The sequence below is a fragment of the Lepus europaeus genome, chromosome 8, assembly GCF_033115175.1.
Source record: "Lepus europaeus isolate LE1 chromosome 8, mLepTim1.pri, whole genome shotgun sequence".
In the NCBI taxonomy this organism is placed as follows: Eukaryota; Metazoa; Chordata; class Mammalia; order Lagomorpha; family Leporidae; genus Lepus; species Lepus europaeus.
Window position 1 is genome coordinate 103,641,400 of NC_084834.1, and position 20,615 is coordinate 103,662,014.

General features: G+C 39.1%; 1 protein-coding gene and 1 long non-coding RNA gene across 4 annotated transcripts in view; one reads left to right on the forward strand and one right to left on the reverse strand.

The window, feature by feature from the left end:
* The window catches only part of LOC133765101 (permeability factor 2), a 111,717-nt gene that overhangs the window by 30,329 nt on the left and 60,773 nt on the right, over positions 1–20,615 (reverse strand). The window lies entirely within an intron of this gene.
* LOC133765102 (uncharacterized) overlaps positions 1–20,615 on the forward strand; it is a 72,874-nt gene that overhangs the window by 14,813 nt on the left and 37,446 nt on the right. For both annotated transcript variants that reach the window (XR_009866573.1, XR_009866574.1), the window contains exon 3: positions 1,517–1,631. This is a non-coding gene — a long non-coding RNA (uncharacterized LOC133765102). The remainder of the gene's footprint in view (positions 1–1,516; positions 1,632–20,615) is intronic.

The following is a 20,615-nucleotide window of genomic DNA, read 5'->3' on the forward strand; positions in this document are numbered from 1 at the left end:
GATTCTAATCAGATGTTAATGAATAGTGCCTTGGTTTTATTTCAGACAGAAGAGTTTTTTAAGGTTTCTCTGCTCTTACAGAAGCATTGCTCTTCAGTGTGTGTAAACTTGTGTTATGAAAGAAATATTCATTCTGGAAGGGTACATAGCCTAGTGGTTAAGACACCGGTTAAGAAGCCGATGTTCCACAAAGAAGTGACTGGGTTTGATTTTCCATCTGGCTCCTGATTCCACTTTTCTGCCAGTGCAGAATCTCAGAAGCCCTGGTGATGGCTCAAGTAGTTGGATTCCTGCCAACCACATGGGTGATGTGGACTGAGTTCCTGGCTCCTATTATGGGCATTTGGGGAATGAAGCAGCAGGTACCAGATTTTTCTCTCTTTTTTTCCTTTCTTTCTCTCAAATGAGTAAATAAGTAACATTTAAAGAAAAGAAAAAATACTATTTGATTTTAAAGCTATGAGGTAACATTAAATTACTTTTTTTTTGACAGGCAGAGTGGACAGTGAGAGAGAGAGAGACAGAGAGAAAGGTCTTTCTTTTCCATTGGTTCACCCCACAATGGCCGCTGTGGTTGGTGTGCTGCGGCCAGTGCACTGCACTGATCTGAAGCCAGGAGCCAGGTGCTTCTCCTGGCCTCCCATGCGGGTGCAGGGCCCAAGGACCTGGGCCATCCTCCACTGCACTCCTGGGCCACAGCAGAGAGCTGGTCTGGAAGAGGAGCAACCGGGACAGAATCCGGCGCCCCGACCGGGACTAGAACCCTGGGTGTCAGCACCGCAGGCATTAACCTATTGAGCCACTGCACTGGCTTAAATTACTTTTAAAAATATTTATTTTATCTATGTGAAAGGCAGAGAGAGGGAGAGACAGAGAAAGAGATCTTCCATCTGCTGGTTCTCTCCCTAACTGTCTACAGCAGCTGGGGCTGGGCTAGGCAGAAGCCAGGAACTCTGTCCTGATCTCCTATGTGGGTGGCCAAATACTTGGGCCGTCATGTGTTGCCTTCCCAGGCACATTAGCAGGGAGCACGATCAGAAGCAGAGCAGCCAGGACTTGAACCTCTGCTCCAAAATGGATGCTGGTATCATAGGTAGTAGCTTAACCTGCTGCGCAATGCCAGGCCCAAACTACATTTAATCATTGAAAAAAGAGAGAGGAGAAAGGCAGAGAGAGAGAGAGCGAGAGAGAGAGAGCATGCTATTATGATAGCTGGATGCATAAACCATGCAACTACACATTTTGATTTAATCACTGTTAGCCATTGTCTTGCTACTACAGTTTGATGTACACAAGCAGGAATTCTGACAGATTCGATGTCACATTACTACATTCTAATCAAACATGATCATTCCAGACAAGTAGAGAAGAAAAAGTCTAAAGCATCTGTACTAAAAGATATTACATTTCTGAGTATGTCTTTAAAATGGAAGGTGGGTTTTGTTGTTGTTTGTTTTGTCTAGGATTGATGTGAACTGAATCCTCTGCTTCTGGTTTTTTGTTCTGATGATCGCAGGAATTTCCCCTGAATAGCTTCCAGCTCTGTGTCTTTCATCCTCACCTGGATCATTCTGATGTATGTACCCCAGTACACCTGGCTTCTGTATCTAGAAGTTGGATGATTGTGCATGGTAAGTAAAAGGGTATTTCTAGAAGCTATTCTCAGACCAGGATGGCTAGTACAGAGCCATTCATAACATGAATAGGAATCAATAAAATACATATTACTAAATCTATATAAGCTCAAGTTCCTCTTAGCGAGATTCCAAAAACTTTTATAGCTATTCCGATGTCACTCAATTAATACAAAAAGCATAAAGAAATGAAGTGAGAGTGAGAAAAAAAGAGCAATCCTAATCAATTTGATTAAAATTACAACTTCAGCAAAAAACAAAATATGACCACAGAAACACGCACCATACTTCTAGGGCCTGTCTCAAGGTCTTGAAAAATTTCGAACTAGCTAAACATTAATCAATTTCATCTATGACTGCAGTGAAGTTCTGATCTATCTTATGGGTGTTGTTGCTTAAATTATGTAGAAGTGCTCATCATTATATTTATATTAGTAACCACAGTGACAAGTGTTGATAGCTAAAAATGGTGAATCAGACCTATGTCATTGTGTTTGATGAGGCCTTTGAGCTAGTAACATAGCTTTCTTTCTGCCATTATGGAGGTCCACCAAAACCACTCTATTATCTGCTACATTAAAATTTGTATGCTAAATTTTATTCCATTAGATTTATAAGCTAACTCTCACATGATGATCTCTTTTGTAGTTCCTTAAAGCCAAGCACATGTAGGCAATATTTGCAATAACTGATTTATCCTCAAAGTGAAAATGTCAGGGTCGGCACTGTGACATAGCAGGTAAAGTTGCCGCCTGCAGAACCAGTATCCCATATGGGCGCTGGTTAGACATCTGGCTGCTCCACTTCTGATCCAGCTCTCTGCTATGGCCTGGGAAGGCAGTAGAGGATGGCCCAGGTCCTTAGGCCCCTGCATCCATGTGGGAGACTTGGAGGAAGATCTTGGCTCCTGGCTTTGGATTGGCAAAGCTCTGGCAGTTGCAGCCATCTGGGGAGGGAACCAGCGGATGGAAGACCTCTCTCTCTCTCTCATTCTCTCTCTCTCTCTGCCTCTACTTCTCTCTCTGTGTAACTCTGACTTTCAAATAAATAAATAAATATTAAAAAAGCAAAGTGACAATATCCTATTACTCTTTTTTTCTCTGGAGTCATCTGTAATGAAAATGCTTGGTCAAAGGGATTTTAAGGGGAGATTCTGAAATCCTAGGGAAATTCCACAAATGGACAGGACCTCATAGCTGTGTCAACAAGGAACATTGTCCAGGAGTCGATGAGTCATGTATCAAGCATGCTGAGGTTAGCGTGGAGTCAAGAGAGGGAAGTTGGTTTTGGACACAGGAACTCTTGGCTGCTGGGCCGAATGATTGTGGAAGTCTAACTCTTCAGCAGATTTTTCTTCAGTGTTCACTTTATGTGAGATGTGTGGGATTCAGATTGATTTTTTTTTTTTTTTTTTTGCTAAGGGTGAAAAGCAAACATAGCACTTAGGAAATGATATAATGAGCTACAGGGAGGTTCCTAGGCTGTGGGGGAGCTGTTCTTTAGATCATATCCCATAAGGGAAGGCTGCAAGAATGAACTTTCAGGAAATGTGGCACTGCTTGAATTGAGTTTTAAGGAAGTACAGATTTTGTCATGCAAAGGAAGGGAAGGATGTTGTAGCCTGGGCGAAGAATATGGGCAAAGACTCGGAGATAGATGACTTTCAGATTGAAGCTGAGGAAGAAAGGACGAACTGATGGAGCTAGGGAGGAGGCTGTAGAGGTCAGAAAAGGCTGAATAGAGGGAAATCTATATTGATACAAGGAGCATAAATTATATTCTGGGGCCGGCGCTGTGGTGTAGTAGGTTAAGCCTTCAACTGCAGTGCCAGCATCCCATATAGGCATCAGTTCATGTCCCAGTTGCTCCTCTTCTGATCCATCTCTGCTTATGGCCTGGGAAAGCAGTGGAAAGATGATCCAAGCACTTGGGCCCTTGTACCTACATAGGAGACCCAGAAGAAACTCCTGGCTTTAGATTGGCCCAGCTCTGGCCATTGTGGCCATTTGGAGAGTAAGCCAGCGAATAGAAGGCCTTTCTCTCTGTTTCTCTCTCCTTTTTCTGTAACTCTGCCTCTCAAATAAATAAATAAATCTTAAAAAAAAACCCCTCTCTATCTTGGAAACCATGGTGTGGAGGTAAATCCTGAAGTTATAACTAGGGAATGACATGGCTAAGTTTGCAATGTAGAAAGTTCATGTTACAGAGGTGAGTGAATGCTGGAGGTTAAATCAGTTGGGAGATTTCTGTGGTGATCTGGACTAGAGACCTTAGCACAGCTGGGCTAAGAAGAGGGAAGAACTCCACTAAGAAGTAAATAATAACAACAACAACAAAAAGGACTAAAGTTACAAGTTGCAAGACTTCAGAGACGCAAATGGAAGTAGAAATATGGACAGGAAAATCAAGAGTAGAAGTATTGACTGAATTTAAAAATTATGACATCATAGAAGATAAAATAGGCAGGACAAGATGCTGCATATGTAGTAGAAAATCAATTTTGTAGCAGACAAGCAACACATGGAGTTGAAGATAAACGCAGAGAATCTTAAAAGTCACAGCCTGTGGATGCTGAGAAGGCAGACCCTTTTTGTGCTATTTTAAACTACTCTGCACCCAAACTGGATCCTATTTGTAATAAGAAACTATAAATAATGTTAGGAAGAAAAGAGGCATGGAAGAAACAGAAGAAGGAAACATGGGAGGAAGGAAGAATTGCAGAAAGGAGACAGATTTGAGAGCTATTAAGAAAATATACTCAAAGGTATATGGGAAGCAAGATAGAGTCCTGATTTCTACAGAAACAGCTTAAAAACAAGCATCATGGTTTTGTGCACCGGGCTCTTCATATGAGGAGACTTCAAAAAACTTGTGGAAAATGGCATTTAAAAGATGCTTATATTGACATATTTTTTTAAATCCATGACTATTTTCATTTCCAAGGGATACACGTTTCATAAACTTTTGGAAGACTTCTTGCCAAGTAGGTGAAAGTAGTAGTCATGAACTGAGGCAAGAGAGTAGTTAAATTGCATCCTCCTGATTGTCCCTTGGTTTAGCTATGGGTACTGATAGGTCCAGGAGGTGAGTGATCACGATGGGAGAGCAGCAGTCTTTGAATCTGATTTGTTGGACAGAGGCAGCCCAAGTGAAGTCACATCCATGCCTGGTTACTCAGCTCTGCCGAGTCGCCATCCAGTCCAGCTTTCTGCTTCCCTAACTCCGAGTGCTTGATGCCTTGGTTGGTTGTACATGTTGAAAAGTCAAATGTGTTGGAACAAAACATTGTGGTAAACCAACCATTCACTGCTGCGGCAGGTGCTTTTTTCCCTAAACCCCTGAGAACGGACCACAATATTCATAATTACATTAATAATAATGATGATGACAAAATTGGGTAGTACCACATATCTGCCAGTGATTGACTTGTTAGAAGATTCAAATACTTGGGAATGGACTTTCCCAGAAGAGTCAGTAAGTGGTCTGCAAGTCCATGCAGTGATTTCCCTCGCTGGAGCTGCCTATGCCACGGGCCCAGGGTTCCTGAAGAGAGAGCATGTGGAGATAAGTGCCACTTTCTCCATAGAAAGACCACCTCCCTCTCTCTCCTGTGCCACTTCACCATAAGATCTCCATGTTCAACTCCAGCTCTCTGTTTCCAACTCAAGTCCCTAAGGCAGATGAGAATCCTTGTCATGTGCTCTTGTGATCCTATATTTATCTGTATTATACACACTACTTACTACTTGTACTTACCTCTCCCTATTCACACCAGACTGCAAGATCTGCAAAGGAGCAGATATCTTAGTCACTGTTGTACTTACAGCACCTACCACAGTGCTTGGCACGTGACACACTGAAGAAGTACTTCCCAAGTTACTAACAGCATTGATCTTATTAAATGATGTTATTAAGTACATGCACAAATGCTTATGTCAAAAATTTAAGCAGTTAAAACATTAGGACTGAAATACTTATAAATATTTACTCCACTTCTCCAGTAAGCACATAGGGTTTCCAACCTCTCTCATCTCCTCTTCCGCCACATGGATATACACAGGTGTTGGTAAGCACTTGCTCATTACTGCATTGAGCTCTAGGAAAAGAGGAAATATCAGAATAAAGTACTTACTAAATATAACCACTGCAGGAGTAGTTGCAACAGAGTCCATTATACTGAGAACTGAAGCTATTCTTACAAAACAAGATGAACAGGGATGGTTATGGAGAGCAAAGGTGTTTCACTTGTGGTAACAGACCAAATTATGTCCGGCACACACTCATCCATGGCCATCTCAACCCCTGATACACTTACAACGTGACTGTGTTTGGAGGTACTTACAGCTGAATGTGATCATATGGGTAGACCCTAATCTAATAGAGCTGTTTTGCTTGTAAGAAGATGAGGGGGTACCAGGGATGCTCACACATAGAGAAAACATGTAGGCACACAGCAAGGAGGCAGTCATCCACAAGACAAGGAGAGAGCCCTTGGAAGAAGCCAAATTTATCTTTCAGCCCAGAACTGTGAGGAAATATATTTCTATTATCTATGCAGCCCAGACTGTGGTCTTTTGCTATGGCAGTCCTAGCAAACTAATACACTCCATAAATTATTCTTTCTAGAACATAAACTGAAATTTTGATGACCCATTTCATGAGAAATGATACTTTATTCTTAATGTAAGTGCAAGGGAGTTTTATGGCATCATGTACTGAGAGCTTCCCACCACCACCTTGGTGTAATTGCTGTAAAAATTAATCTATTCATAAATATCAAACAAATTTATATTAAAAACTATTGGAGAATAGAGGAGATTAAAGAGATATGACAAATATATGTAATACATGATCTTGTATTTCAACCTGGAATAGTTTTTTCTCTATCTGTCTCTATATCTGTCTCTACCTCTCTGTCTCTCCATGCATCCACCCATTCAATCAATCATCTATGTAAAAATATAATTGATATAATTGTAATTATTTGAATGAAGACTATAGATCAAATAATAGTATTGTACACCTATTAATTTCATAGTTTCAAGAGCTGTACTCTAGTTCAGTAAGAGAATTTTATTTATTTATTTGAGAGGTGGAGTTACAGACACAGAGAGATGTCTTCCATCTTCTGGTTCACTCCCCAAATGGACACAAAGGCTAGAGGTGGGCCAATCAAAGTCAGGAGCTTCTTCCAGGTCTCCCATTTGATGCCAGGGCCCAAGTAGTTGGGCCATCTTCCACTGCTTTCCCAGCCCATAAGCAGAGAGCTGGATCAGAAGTGGAGCAGCTTGGATGCTGCCCATTTGGATGCTGTTGCCACAGGTAGAGGTTAGCCTAGTACATCACAAAACTGATCCCCCAAGAATTTTCTTGTTCTTGAGAATTACTAGGATATAATGGGTGATAGTATTCTGGAAGTCTTTATATTTTTTCAATGTTCTGTAACTTTAATGTATTTTCAAATATAATGAAATGATTATGAATTATAGAATAAAATTTAAAAATTTAAATTGAGAAATATATATACTTAAAAATTAGTTATTATACTAAATCAGCCTAAAATTTAAACTGGATGAAAATTTGTTAACTGGAAGCGTGTGTTTCTGTCAGGGTAGGTTCAAAGTGCAGGAAGGAATGTTGGATTGTGTGTAACTTCCAGTAACACGGTCCAGGATGAAGGCCCACATATGTTTAGTGTTGCAATAGTATAAAAAGCCTTAGGAGCACTCTGGTCAGCACAAGTCCTCAGGGACAAGCAGGTGTCCTTGTGTGTAGGGACAGTAGGAACCTTGAAAGCAATGATCCACTGTAACTGGATTCCAAGCTGGCCCTGCTCTGGGAGTCTCTTGGCAGGTGCAGGCTTTCTGAAGCGTGTGTGAAGGTAGGCACAACTTTCTGATCAAGTTTCCTTTTGCTTTACTATGATTCTCAGAAAGCAAGGATATCCAAAATGCACACTTATTAAGAACAAAAATTTTCTAATTGTGTTCATTTATATTGGCAGGATCGGAAAATGACTTTTGTGGGCCTCACACACTTTTACCTTTTTATCGTCCCAACTTATAATTTCAAAATTAAGCGTTGTTTTTTATGTGACTTTAAAGACTTCAACTTTTTTCCCCCTGTTATATGCAGAATTTTAGAAGATTTTTGTGGGTCTTACAATTTTGCCTTTTTCCTGCCATGAGAAAAAAATAATACTTCCTTTTACTCTAAACTTTCATTTTTTTTCCCTTTGAGAATCTGAAATAAATTCAAGCATTTTCACAATAGCCTAAAACTGCTGTGGGCCATAGACACCATGTCTACTATGCTAATGCATCAATCAGCCCTACTTTGCATTAAATTATGAGTTATTTAGGTTCTACTATACTATACTATAAGTAAAATGTAATATATTTGAATTGACATAGGCATTTAGTTACTAAAATTCAGAATATGATCTGTAGCATATTTTATGCCTCAATGTTATTTAAATCGATAAATCTATATATCACTATACAGTGTTATATCCATTTATAATTTACATTGTATTCCACTGGAGGCCACAGTTGGCTGAGGTTACCTGTTATCATTGAAGCAGATTACCCTGTGCTTTACTGAGTGTTCTGTTGACAAAGGCTCAGATATTAATCGTTTCCTATCTGACCTCAGACCATCCTGAATCCTGCTCTACAACAAATACTGTGTGTTTACTGCATGGCTTCTGTACTTTTTTTCCCCCACCAACATCAAAGTTTTTTTTTTTTTTTTAAACAGTATAAGACATCTCTGTAAAATAGTGAAATGTATCATGAATTCTTTCTAAAAGAGATTTCTCTGTTGATGAGATCTTATAGAGTTATAGTATCTCAGAATGTATTGCACAATCAAGCAGAAGGGAAAAAATGCCTTACATATAGTCAATGTTGATTTTAAGACTACAAATATTAGTTTTTCTAAAGAAAGCTGTTTAAAATAGCCAATGAGAGTCACTTAGAGAATGGCAGTCAGTGTCAAGATCTGGCCCAACCCAGGCTTTCAAAGGTGCTCAAGTGTTTTGTTTTTGCGTATTTTGTGGAATATCTGGCTGCTGAGTGCACTATGGTGAACAGAAAGCAAGGAAAAAAATGTCTTTAGGAAATTCAACATGGCATTTAGTTTTACCTGTGTAACCTGCTTGTCTGAGTTCCAGGGCAAAGGGATCACTTACTTGATAGAGCAGATTATAAAAAGAATCTGGAGAGCTGGAGAGTCTGACACAGTAGGAAAAGTTTCTAAAATAAACATTATGCTTGGATGAGATTTATCATGAGTGAAGCAATTCCAAGTTTGTGTCAGCTGACTCTATTAATCTGATCTCAGGTGCCCTGGGAGTTACTCTCATGGTGGTGCCTGGATCTCATGGTTTTTGGCAATTTCAGTAGGTTCCCAGAAAATTGTGAAGAAATACTGTTGAGATTATCTTAGTTTGCCCCTTAACCAAAGGACCAGGATTTTAATGGCAGAGGGGATCTAAAACAATCTTTTTTTTTTTTATTTTTAGTCTGAAGCACATTGATAAAGAGAGTTCTGCCTGGACTTGCAGCAAAAATAGGTATGAAGGCAGTGCAGATTTGAAGATTTTTCCCAATTAAAATACTTCATATATTATACAACCAATAGGTTGTATGATAAGGTTCAGAAATTCAGCTCGAGGGTTTTATTTGATGGAATCCCATTAACTTTTTCTCAGTGACAGGAAAAATAGCATCAACAGCAATTTTGCTTTTTTTTTTTTTTAGATAACTGAAAATGTAGAACAACACAGTGAACTTCAATGAATATCAATTTCTCAAAAAATCATAAAAATAGTTCCTTTATTATCTTCTTAAATTACTGGTGTTTTGTTTTTAAGGATGAGAAAACAATGAATAATAAAGATATTAACAAGTTTACACACACTGAAGAGCAATGCTTCTGTAAGAGCAGAGAAACCTTAAAAAACTCTTCTGTCTGAAATAAAGCCAAGGCACTATCCATTAACATCTGATTAGAATCACCTACTTTAATTGTTGGTGTTCTCTTCTAAGTTAATGTGGCTCAATATAAGTTTAGATGTCAACATTAATACAAAATAAGGGAATTGTAAATGTATTTTATCACTTTGGACGTCAAGCAAGTAGCTTTCCAAATTACTTTCTACCTGCAACAGAGCATCTGCATATATGCAAAAGAGGTATTTGAGGATTTGGGGAAAGCATCAAAGGTGACAGGAAGGATGATCATTGAGGATTAATCTGTAAGTCAGCACTTACGAATACTTAAATTCAGAACAGTTTTAAAAGGATTATGTTATTCTTCATCTAGAAGCTAGAACCTGCAACTGCATGGTAGATAATGCTTATGATAGACTTTCAAGCACCAAGCACAATAGTTGTGGCTTCAAAAATCAGGGAAGAAATTTGTGAAATGTGACTGAATCATCCTGTGTCAGTATAACAGTTCTTGTCAGTCACTAAACTGAAAAGAGAAGATCATTTATGAAAATCTGTGGTTGTTTTCTTTTGAGGGCTAATTGAAAAGGTGTTTGGAAATATGGAGAAGAGAGCACAAATGTTTATGTGAATGTTGAAATCTATCAAAGAGCAGGACATAACTCTATTTGCTGATGCCAGAAAGTTTTTGCTGCAGGCAGTGAAGGTTAAAAAAAGGGAGAATTTGGCAAATAACAGTCACTTACAGTAAGTAGAAAGTGACAGAAGCTACACTAAATGTTTGATGGAAACTGAATTGGATTGATAATATCACAAGACCACCTTCTACTCATATTAACAAGATGCATTTGGGAGAAGGAAGAAGATGCAATATTAGAGGCTTACCAAACAAGAAGAACTGGACTGAAAAGTCATCCCTGAAGTCAACCTAGCTCAGGCCTTGGGGAAGGAACTGAAATGACCATGAAGAGCAGGTAGTAGACTTGGGATTGTATGCATCAGATCAGTTCACATGAGCTGAGCTACCCTTACTCCCTTGCAAAGATCAAAGGCCCAATGAGATATTTGTCAATTATTATCACCATGAATGAAGTCATTCAATCTGCATAGAAACCATTCTCTGAGAAAACACTGAGAAAAGTATTTATACTTTTATACTTTATATATTTATACTTTTATACTGAGAAAAGTCTCCATCAGTGCTAGTCAAGACAGAGCCATAGAATTTTAAATGGTAGAGATACTTGGGACCGAATAGTGACAAACTAGATTCAGGGCAGCTGCAGTTCAGTGTTTCCTAATGTGGTTAGCAGATCATTCATATCAGCATCATCTGAGATCTTGTTAGAGGGGAAAATTCAAGATCCTCCCTAGACCTACAGAATGAGAATTTCTGAAGTTGAATCAAACAGCTCTATTTTAATAGAACCTCTAAGGATCATTACGTTTTTTTTTTAAAGATTTATTTATTTATTTGAAAGTCGGAGTTACACAGAAGGAGAGGCAGAGGGAGAGAGAGGTCTTCCATCCGCTGGTTCACTCCCCAATTGGCTGCAATGGCTGGAGCTGCGTGGTTCTGAAGCCAGGAGCCAGGAGCTTCTTTCGGGTCTCCCATGCGGGTGCAGGGGCCCAAGCACTTGGGCCATCTTCCACTGTTCTCCCAGGCCATAGCAGAGAGCTGGATTGGAAGTGGATCAGCCAGGCACCCATATGGGATGCCAGCACTGCAGGCAACAGCTTTATCTGCTAAGCTATAATGCCAGCCCCAGGCCCATTACATTTTAAGAACTCTGTTGAAGTTTACTCTCTAACTAATAGGTCCATGGTCACAGGTAGTAGGCAAGTTGGAAGGAAGGTCAAGTTCTGCCATATTGGGATATGGAGAAATACAACTATAAAGCTCTTTCATGATCAACATCTCATTTTTGTATCATGTCAGGTCCTGGGAGGACCACCTAGTGCCTGGCATATAATGCAGTCAGTGTTCCATGATTATTTAAAGGAATAAACAAATGAACCAGTTAAGAGAACAACATCTCTGTTTTAAGTTTCAATATATATTATGCAGAAAATAAAATTTCTTGAGTAATTATGGATTCAAAAAAATAGATAAACCTGACTAATTTGGTCAACTGAATCTAACAGTTATGGTGGGGAAATGGGACATTGACCAAGTTTTTTTTCTTTTAAAGTCTTGGAATATTAATGCCATAGCTGGCTAGTAAAAATTACTTCAATAGGCGATATAGGTGTGGAAATAAAGGAAGTATTGCCTACTCCTTTTCTCTTTTGGGTATCATTTTAGAAAACCATACAAGTTGGAAACAAACAGCTTTTATTTAGGGGATCTCTGGGACCTGCAACATCAAAGGGCAAACTGGAAGGGAAACTTTGTGCTGGAGTCAAGGTATATGCTCTACAGGAAAAGGATGCTGGGTATGCATAAGGGAAATGAGACAGTAACATTGAGTTAATCATAACAGTTAAACCTGAGAAGATTGTCTTGTTAGAGATCAGTGGTCTAGGAGCATCTATTAAAGAACACTGGTCAGCTGATTATTATGGACTCTTATCATTAGAATGTCTTACAAATTGTCATAGTGCAAAAGAATCCTGGGAAAAATATGATTGACTGAGTTCCTGTACTTTTTTTTGTCCAGTAAGACTGATGAACTGCTCATCTTGCTGTGAAGTCAGTGTTTGATTGTGAGCTAACAATACCAGGAATCAGAAAGAGAGAGAATGCCACCATTGTTTGCTCAATGTGATTTTCAATAATTTCAGTAGATGCTTCTGGACTTATCTCAGAAGTCCTAGCAAGTTGCAACCTAATGAGAAGATGGTCTGTGGTGAAACTCATCTAGGGCAGCTAGGGGACATCTGGCAGTGGGAGGGGGCAGATGCAGCAGTTGCAGCCCTTTTCAGCGCGGCATCAGCAGCAATCACTCTCATAACAGCAATCAATCAATCACTTCCCAAGAGTCTGGGGATGAATGATGCAATGGTGTCACTGTCCAATGGGACAGCAGCTGGGTTAGCTTCTCTGCCTTGTTCTGTGAAATTTCAGTTGAGTTTTCCTTTTATAGAGCATAGCTTCTTTAAAGTCTAACTTTGAGCATACTACTCTAATTCTCTATTTTATGTCTTGATAAAGTTGGAACTTTATGCCTCTAGCCTTATTGAGACATAAAATATACTTTACATGCTTAAAACATACAATTTGTTAGGCTTTGTTATATATTACCATGAAGCCATCACCAGAATCAATATCATGAATATCTACCATCCTCAAAAGTTTCTTCAAATATTTTTTTTTTGACAAGCAGAGCTAGTGAGAGAGAGAGAGAGAGAGATGGAGAGAAAGGTCTTCCTTTCACTGGTTCATCCCCCCATATTGCCGCTATGGCCAGAGCATTGTACCCATCCGAAGCCAGGAGCCAGGTGCCAGGTGCTTCCTCCTGGTCTCCCACGTGGGTGCAGGACCCCAGGACTTGGGCCATCCTCCACTGCCTTCCCAGGTCACAGTAGAGAGCTGGACTGCAAGAGGAGCAACCGGGACAGAATCCAGCACCCCAAACAGGGCTAGAACCCAGGGTGCCGGCGCTGCAGGATTAGCCTACTGAGCCACGGCACTGGCCTTCAGACAATTTTAATCTCTCCCTCCCACATAGTCCCTCAGGTCTCTCAGCAAATGCTGATCTGCTCAGACTCCCAGGGAGAGTGATCATGGAGACAGAGTCTGCAAGTCTATCTGACCCTGGAGCAGCAGACCACCTCGCTTGTGGCACAAGTCGCTAATGTCTGCTAAGATTCAAGAAGGGGAAAATGAGGTTCCATCACTCAAGGGAAGAAGTAGCAAAGAATTGCCAGTCAAATGTAACTTACAACAAGTAAACTACCACAACCTGAAAACCACTATACACCCATTTTTAGAAGCATAGCAAGATTTGGAGTTTTTGATGAGACACAAAATTTAAGCAAATACAATTAAAATTCTAGATATTATGTTCAGGACTGCAGGAAAAGTTTAAGTCAAAAAATTTGTTAAGTACCTGCTATTGCTTTTGGCCTCTCTCCAACAAAAAACAACCATTAGCTGCCTGCTTAAAACTTCTCAGAAGAAATTCTTCCAATTCCTATTGATGACAGCCTTTCAAGATGTGCATTGAAAAATGGAATTAAAAGACGCATTTACTTTGCTGCAAAAAATTTTTGAAATCCACGTGGAGTTTTTTTCATAATATGTATTTCTGTGAACTTTCTTGATGACCCTTTATAGGCATGGATTTCAAAATTTATTTGGTACCACAATAAACTTTTTTTTTTTTTTTGACAGGCAGAGTTAGACAGTGAGAGAAACAGAGAGAAAGGTCTTCCTTCCATTGGGTCACCCCCCAAATGGCCACTACCTGGCCAGGAGCCAGGTGCTTCCTCCTGGTCTCTCATGTGGGTGCAGGGCCCAAGGACCTGGGCCATTCTCCACTGCCTTCCTGGGCCACAGCAGAGAGCTGGACTGGAAGTCGAGCAACTGGGATAGAATCCGGCGCCCTGACCGGGACTAGAACCCTGGGGTGCTGGCACCGCAGGCAGAGGATTAGCCTAGTGAGCCGCGGCACCGGCGCACAATAAACCTTTAATTTCATTTTTCCATGCGTTTTTAGTATGTAATATTTCTCTTGAAACCTTTACTCTAAGTTGTTCTCTTGAAACCTAAACCTTTAAGTTGTATGCAAAACATTAACCAAGCCCATGAAAGATTGATCATTGTGAATATTCTGCCATTATGTGTTTTCTATCTTCTTTTATCAACACAATTTCTTATAACAAGCCTACTTAAGATATTGTCAAGAAGGGAGAGCAAATTTGAAAGCATTGGAATAGGATTTGGATCAGTATAGAAAAAAGTGTGTGGTGGCCCTTTGGCACAGTGATTAGGATGCTGCTTGGGACACCTGTATACCACATTAGAGTATCTGGGCTCATTTCCCAGCTCTGCTTCTGAATCCAGCTTACTGCTAGTGCGCACACTGGGAGGCAGTAGTTGATGGTCCCCGCCATCCATGTGAGTACCTGGGTTGAGTTTCAGGCTCCCAAATTCAGTCTGGCCCAGCCCTTGATCTTGCAGGCAGTTAAGGAGTGAACAAGTGGATGGAAGATACCACTCTCTCGCTCTGTCTCTCTCTCCATCTCTCTACCCAAATAAAATGAAAATAAATAAATAAAAGTTTTAAAATGAAAATCATGTCACAGGTTAGTTTCTCAAGAAATAGATTCTGAAGTGAATTTGGAGTTAAATATATTTATATTGAAGGCAGGGGGAGGACACATGATTGAGCAGAGAATAGTCCAGTTAGGATGCAAACCTGATAGTGACAACCCACAGCAAATCTCTTTGCTCCACCTAGTGCTGAAATGACCAGCCTTTCTGTCCTCACTTAGTAGCTGATCCAGGCTGCCCCAGCACAGGCATGGCCCTGGACAAGACCAATCTCTTGAGCTATAACAGCAAGTTTTTCCCTGAAAGGGTACCTGGACAGTATAATTCCATGTCCTACCTCAAGGTTCTATTCCTGGAGATAGGAAATGCATCATACAACCCAGGGGAAAAGTTATGCTTCTATTAATGAATATATCTGAGATCCCTGAAGGAATACTCTAGGATCCGTGATTCAAGGTTGATTCTAACATGCAATTTACTTGGATAATATCTGTTCCTTTGTTTTCATACACAAACACAGAAAACCTTTTTTAACACAACGGAGATCAAGAATAAAATCATAGGTGCTGGGGCCAGTGCTGTGGTACAGCAGGTTAAACATCCTGGTTCTCCACTGCTGATCCAGTTCCCTACTAATACATCTGGGAAAGCAGCAGAAGATGGCTCAAGTGGTTGGGCTCCTGCACCCATGTGGGAGACCCAGATGAGGCTTCTGGTTCTTGACTTCAGGTTGGCCCAGCCCCAGCTGTTGTAGCCAACTTGGAGGGTGAACAAGCAGATGGAAGATTCTCTCTCTCTCTCTCTCTCTCTCTATATATATATATATATATATATATATATATCTTCCTCTTCCTCTCTGTAGTTCTGACTTTCAGATAAATAAAATGAATCTTTAAAAAAATATCAAATGTGCTATGGTTTGAATTTGTCCCCCAAATTTCATATTTTGGAAACAATCCCTCATGCAATAGAATTGAGTGGTGTAACTTTTTAGAGTAAGTCATGAGGATTCTGCCATCATGAATGGATTAATATTACAATGGTGGAGGTTAGTCATCACAGGAATGGGGTCCTTCAGCACAATTGCTCCATGATCTCTGAGGCCCACTGCAGAAAGCTGGTGTCTGTACTCTGAGTCTGTGTGCCGCTAGTGCAGCTAGAAGAGAGTACTTTTTCTTGTGCTGAGGTAGACATCGCTGCTGTCAGTGATTTTTGCAGAACATTGCACACCCTGAATTATGTATAGCCTGGCAGGTAAGTTTAAGGGTACTTTTGATCTGTTTATAATGAATTTACAGTTTATGCCTATACATGTTAGATGATTTTAAATTTTAAATTTGTTACATTGAAAAACATTGATCTGCAAGAAAGCATTGAGGTGTGCATGCAGGTGATTTAAACATTAACACTTAACCTGATCTAGGGAAGAGAGTGTGTTATTGGATCTGAGGTGTACCAGAAGGATAATCATGAAAAGGTAGATTGCCTGCATATGCAGCTATGTTTTATGTTTTATTTCCTCTTTATGAGATGTGGCCTTTTTTTCTTGTAAGCTTCAGGGTTCTGATTGTCAACCAGAGTTTAATGCTTTCTAAAATTTTTTTTTAAGTTTCGTTTCTGCTTTTGAATTACAGAGAAGGGAATCATAATTTAAGAAAACGCTCACTAAAAATACCATAACAGATCCCAAACACTTGGGTTTGGTGACCCTGTCCCTCTTATATGGCCCTAGAATAAACATTTGGAGGCAGTGAAAAACATGGAATTATGTAGCTTGGTGGTATGGTTTTGAAACCTGCTTTATTGTGACACGGTGGTTGCCATGGTGGTGGAGCTTCCACTGCTGTTTCTCAGTTGAGAGAGTGACTCTCAAAGGATAATTTTTTCCTTTTAAACTGCTATGAATCAATACGCAAATGTGTAATTACCATACTTACTAAATCATGAGGGTGAAAGAGTGTAAGATGGAAAAAGTCTCTTGTATCTAGATGATACTTTAGATACAAGTGACCCTTGTAGCTTAATTGCATTTAGTCAACCACTGGATCTCAGTTTGCATCACGTATTTTAAACAATTTTAAATTTTTAAAAATATATTGCAGTAGTTATGTCAGTACCTTATTGTTAAACTGAATCAGATAAAGAAGTCTTCAGTTCCTGGTTATTTGGGCCATTGAATCATCATGGACTAAGATTCTTTTATTTCTAGACATTATTTCCTTGAATTACACCAAAGATCCTGAAATCTAATTTTGGTTAAATTATTTATTTGTTTCATTCATTTATTTCATTTATTTATTATTTATGGTTATTCATTTATTTATTTAAATAATAATAAATATTCATTTACTTTAAGGTCTGGATGAGACTTTTTTGGGCAGCCTCTACAAACTCTTCACTGTGGGCCACATGGGGCATTAGAAAGCAGAGCACTCTGGGCTCCTTGCCAGTGTCTCAAGGTGCATCGGAACCATGGGTCCAGCCAGGGCATTCCATAAGACAGTGCAGAGCCGGCCCAGGGCACTAGTAGGCAGGCCCTAAATTAATGTTTAAAAAAAAAAAAAACCTATGTATTTATCTTAGAATCATGTGTTTCTGTATACTAACCTGGAGAATACCAGTTAACATTTAGGATATAAGATTTGAGATCAGCCACCGTCTATAAAAAAGAAAAAAAAATGTTCTGACTTAAGAAAGTACAAGTAAACTATACATCTTTTTTGCATGAGTTTTAGGCACTGTAGTAATGTGGCTTAGAAAGTATAATGGCCTAAATGTTTTCAAAATGTAAGTTCCTGTGGAGAATTTTGTTCATATGCGGGAAAACCTATAGGTTTAAAGTAGTCTGTTTTGTCAGCCAACTGATTTAAAAGGCCTTTGTTTTTGTTTTTTTTCACCCACCCTTCCCTTCCTATGAGGAAGAACTGAAGTGGGGGCTGGGGGGACACTTATTTGTATAAAATCCCCAAATTGGTGTTAATGACTTTTCAGCTTGAAGGTTTTCAGACCTGGTTAAAACTTGGTTTATTCTAATTTCTGTATCATCATCATCTGAGGTTTAAGTGGTAATTAGTCTTATAACATGTATGTATCATATGTTTGTTCATCTAAAGCTTTTTAATCCAAATAAAAATGGTGTTTGCAAATTGATTTGGATTAAAAAAAACAAGAATGGGGTCCTTATAAACTATGAATTTGCTTTCCTTCCCCTTCTATTTCACCCATGCAATACCTTCCACTGCATTATGAAACAGCAAGAAGGCGTTACCAGGTGTCATGCCTTCTGTCTTGGACTTCCTGTTCTCTAGAGCTGTTAGCAATAAATGTGTTTATTATAAATTACTCAGTCCTTGATATTTTGTTATAATAGCATATAAGAGATTAAAGACAATAGGGGTACCAGTATATGGAGAAATGTTTTAAGTTTATAACTTTTTTATTTCTAGTCTATTGAGTTTATTCATGAAATCATCAGTTCTTAGGATTTTCTTCTAGGCTTTTCATAGTTTTCTGGTATTTTCTGCTTTGATAAAAACGGAATATCCAATCCAGGACCAACTAATAAGATGTAATTTGAAACTTTGAATTTGTATCAAATGGTACGTGCATTGATTTGAAATTCAAGTCTCAGGGTTCAGTTTCAGGATTTTTCTAAGTTCGTCACAAGGTGGCCCCAAATCCATATTCTTCACAGCTCCATGTTCATGGAAAATGAATTAAGCAGGAAGACGTCATTAAACAAAAATCTGTGTTAACAAAAATCCAATGTGTAGGTGGCCTACTTAACAATCATGTTTCCATTGGCTGGAAAAAGAGAGAAAAACAATCCTTATGGGCAGGAAAGCTGTTGACCATACCTAGGCATAATTCTTCAGGGCTTCTCCAATAAAAGAGGTAAATAAATTCTCCTATTGATGCCAAGTGTTTCAATTAGTACATGGCCTGAGAATAGGCCAAGCAAGCGGAGAAAAATTTGTAATCTTTACTTTATCTCTCTCTTTTTTTTTTCTTAAGATTTATTTTTATTTACTTGAAAGACAGAATTACAGAGAGAGGTGGAGAGAGAGAGAGAGAGATAGAGAGAGAGAGGTCTTCCTTCCGTTGGTTTACTCCCCAAATGGCCACAATGGCCAGAGCTGAGCTGATCCGAAGTCAAGAACCAGGAGCTTCTTCTGGGTCTTGCATATGGGTGCAGGGGCCCAAGGACTTGGGCCATCTTCCACTGCTTTCCCAGGCCACAGCAGAGAGTTGGATTGGGAGAGGAGCAGCTGGGACTTGAACCAGTGCCCATATGGGATGCCAGAACTTCAGGCCAGGGCTTTAACCCACTGTGCCACAGTGCCAGTCCCCCTTTATCCTCTTTTATATTCACAGTCATTTAGTTTTTTAACTTTATCTGAGTACTTCAGAATCCTGTCGTCTTTTTCTTCTTATACCTAAAATACAAAGAAATAGCATAGATTATAAATCATGAAAAGCCTGTCTGGAAAGCCTCAGATTAAAAGTATTATAAGAACATAACTAATTCATTATTTCTTCCCCTTATCTCAGTATCCTTCAAGTCCTAAGATGGAACTTCAAACATTTCTTTCTAGATAGTGAAAAATTCTCTAGGCTAGTTGATACAATGCTAGAGGAGATATGTGGTAATTGGTTGCAAGCGCTAGATGATTTTTGAGCAGATAATGAAAGAATCCATATAGAAGCTTGATGTTCTAGTTTAACTTAGTAGAACTGCAGCTTGGAAAAGTCACTTTAGGATAATCGCACGTGCTTCATGAATTTTTCTTAAATTAAATGAGAAATTAAATGAGAAAATTAAATGAGAAAACATGTACAGTTGTGAACAACTGCCTGGCAGAAGGAAAGTATTTATTGTTACTTTTTATTATTGTCACTACATCCACTTACAATATAAAAGAATAATAGAACTAATTAATTTAATCTTCAATGGAAAGGTCAAAACATAAACATACTGATATTTCTTAATTGATTCTGAATTAAGGTTAGATACCAGCTCTAAATGGTGTATTAATCTTCCAAGTCTGTTTATTTATTTGTACTTCTGCAAAGTGAAGGAGGTAACCAGGAGCTGCACAGCCTCAAATTTAGGGGTATGGTCTGAGTATATATATTTTAGTCAAAAATTTTAAAATTATATACGTATATATATGGTTTAAAATGTTTACTTATTCATCTTTATTTATTTGAGAGGCAGAGAAACAGAGAGAGAAAGAGAGAGATCTTCCATCCACTGGAAGAACAAATGTCCAACAACCAGGGCTGGGCTAGGTAGAAGCCAGGAGCCAGAAACTCCATCTGGGTCTCCCACATGGATTGCAGGAACTCAGACCTTGAGCCATCATATTCTTCCTCCCAGGTGCATTAACAGGAAGCTTTATTCAGAAGCAGAGGCAGAAGTTTTACTCTGTTCTAGAAACTCTGATATGGGTTATAGGTGTCCCAGCTGACGGTTTAACCCGCTGCCCATCAATGCTTGTCCCTCAAAGACTGTACTTCGGAGTGACTCCGTAGACTTTTAAAAGTAGTTGAAAGAGGTTTTATCTGATTGCACATACTCTACAAGATATTTTTATTTTCGTCTCAAACAAAAGGAGCAGATATAAAAGAAAACCTTTGAATTTAGTAATCTGTAGAAGTCTTCCAGCGTGTCTGGCAAATGAGAAGGCGGAAATTAAACAGTCTAACTGTAGTGTATATGAAGCACAATTTGTAATCAAACATGACTCACATTATGCTCAGAATTCCTAGCTTGTTGTTTAGTAAGAATTGTTAAAATTTGATTGC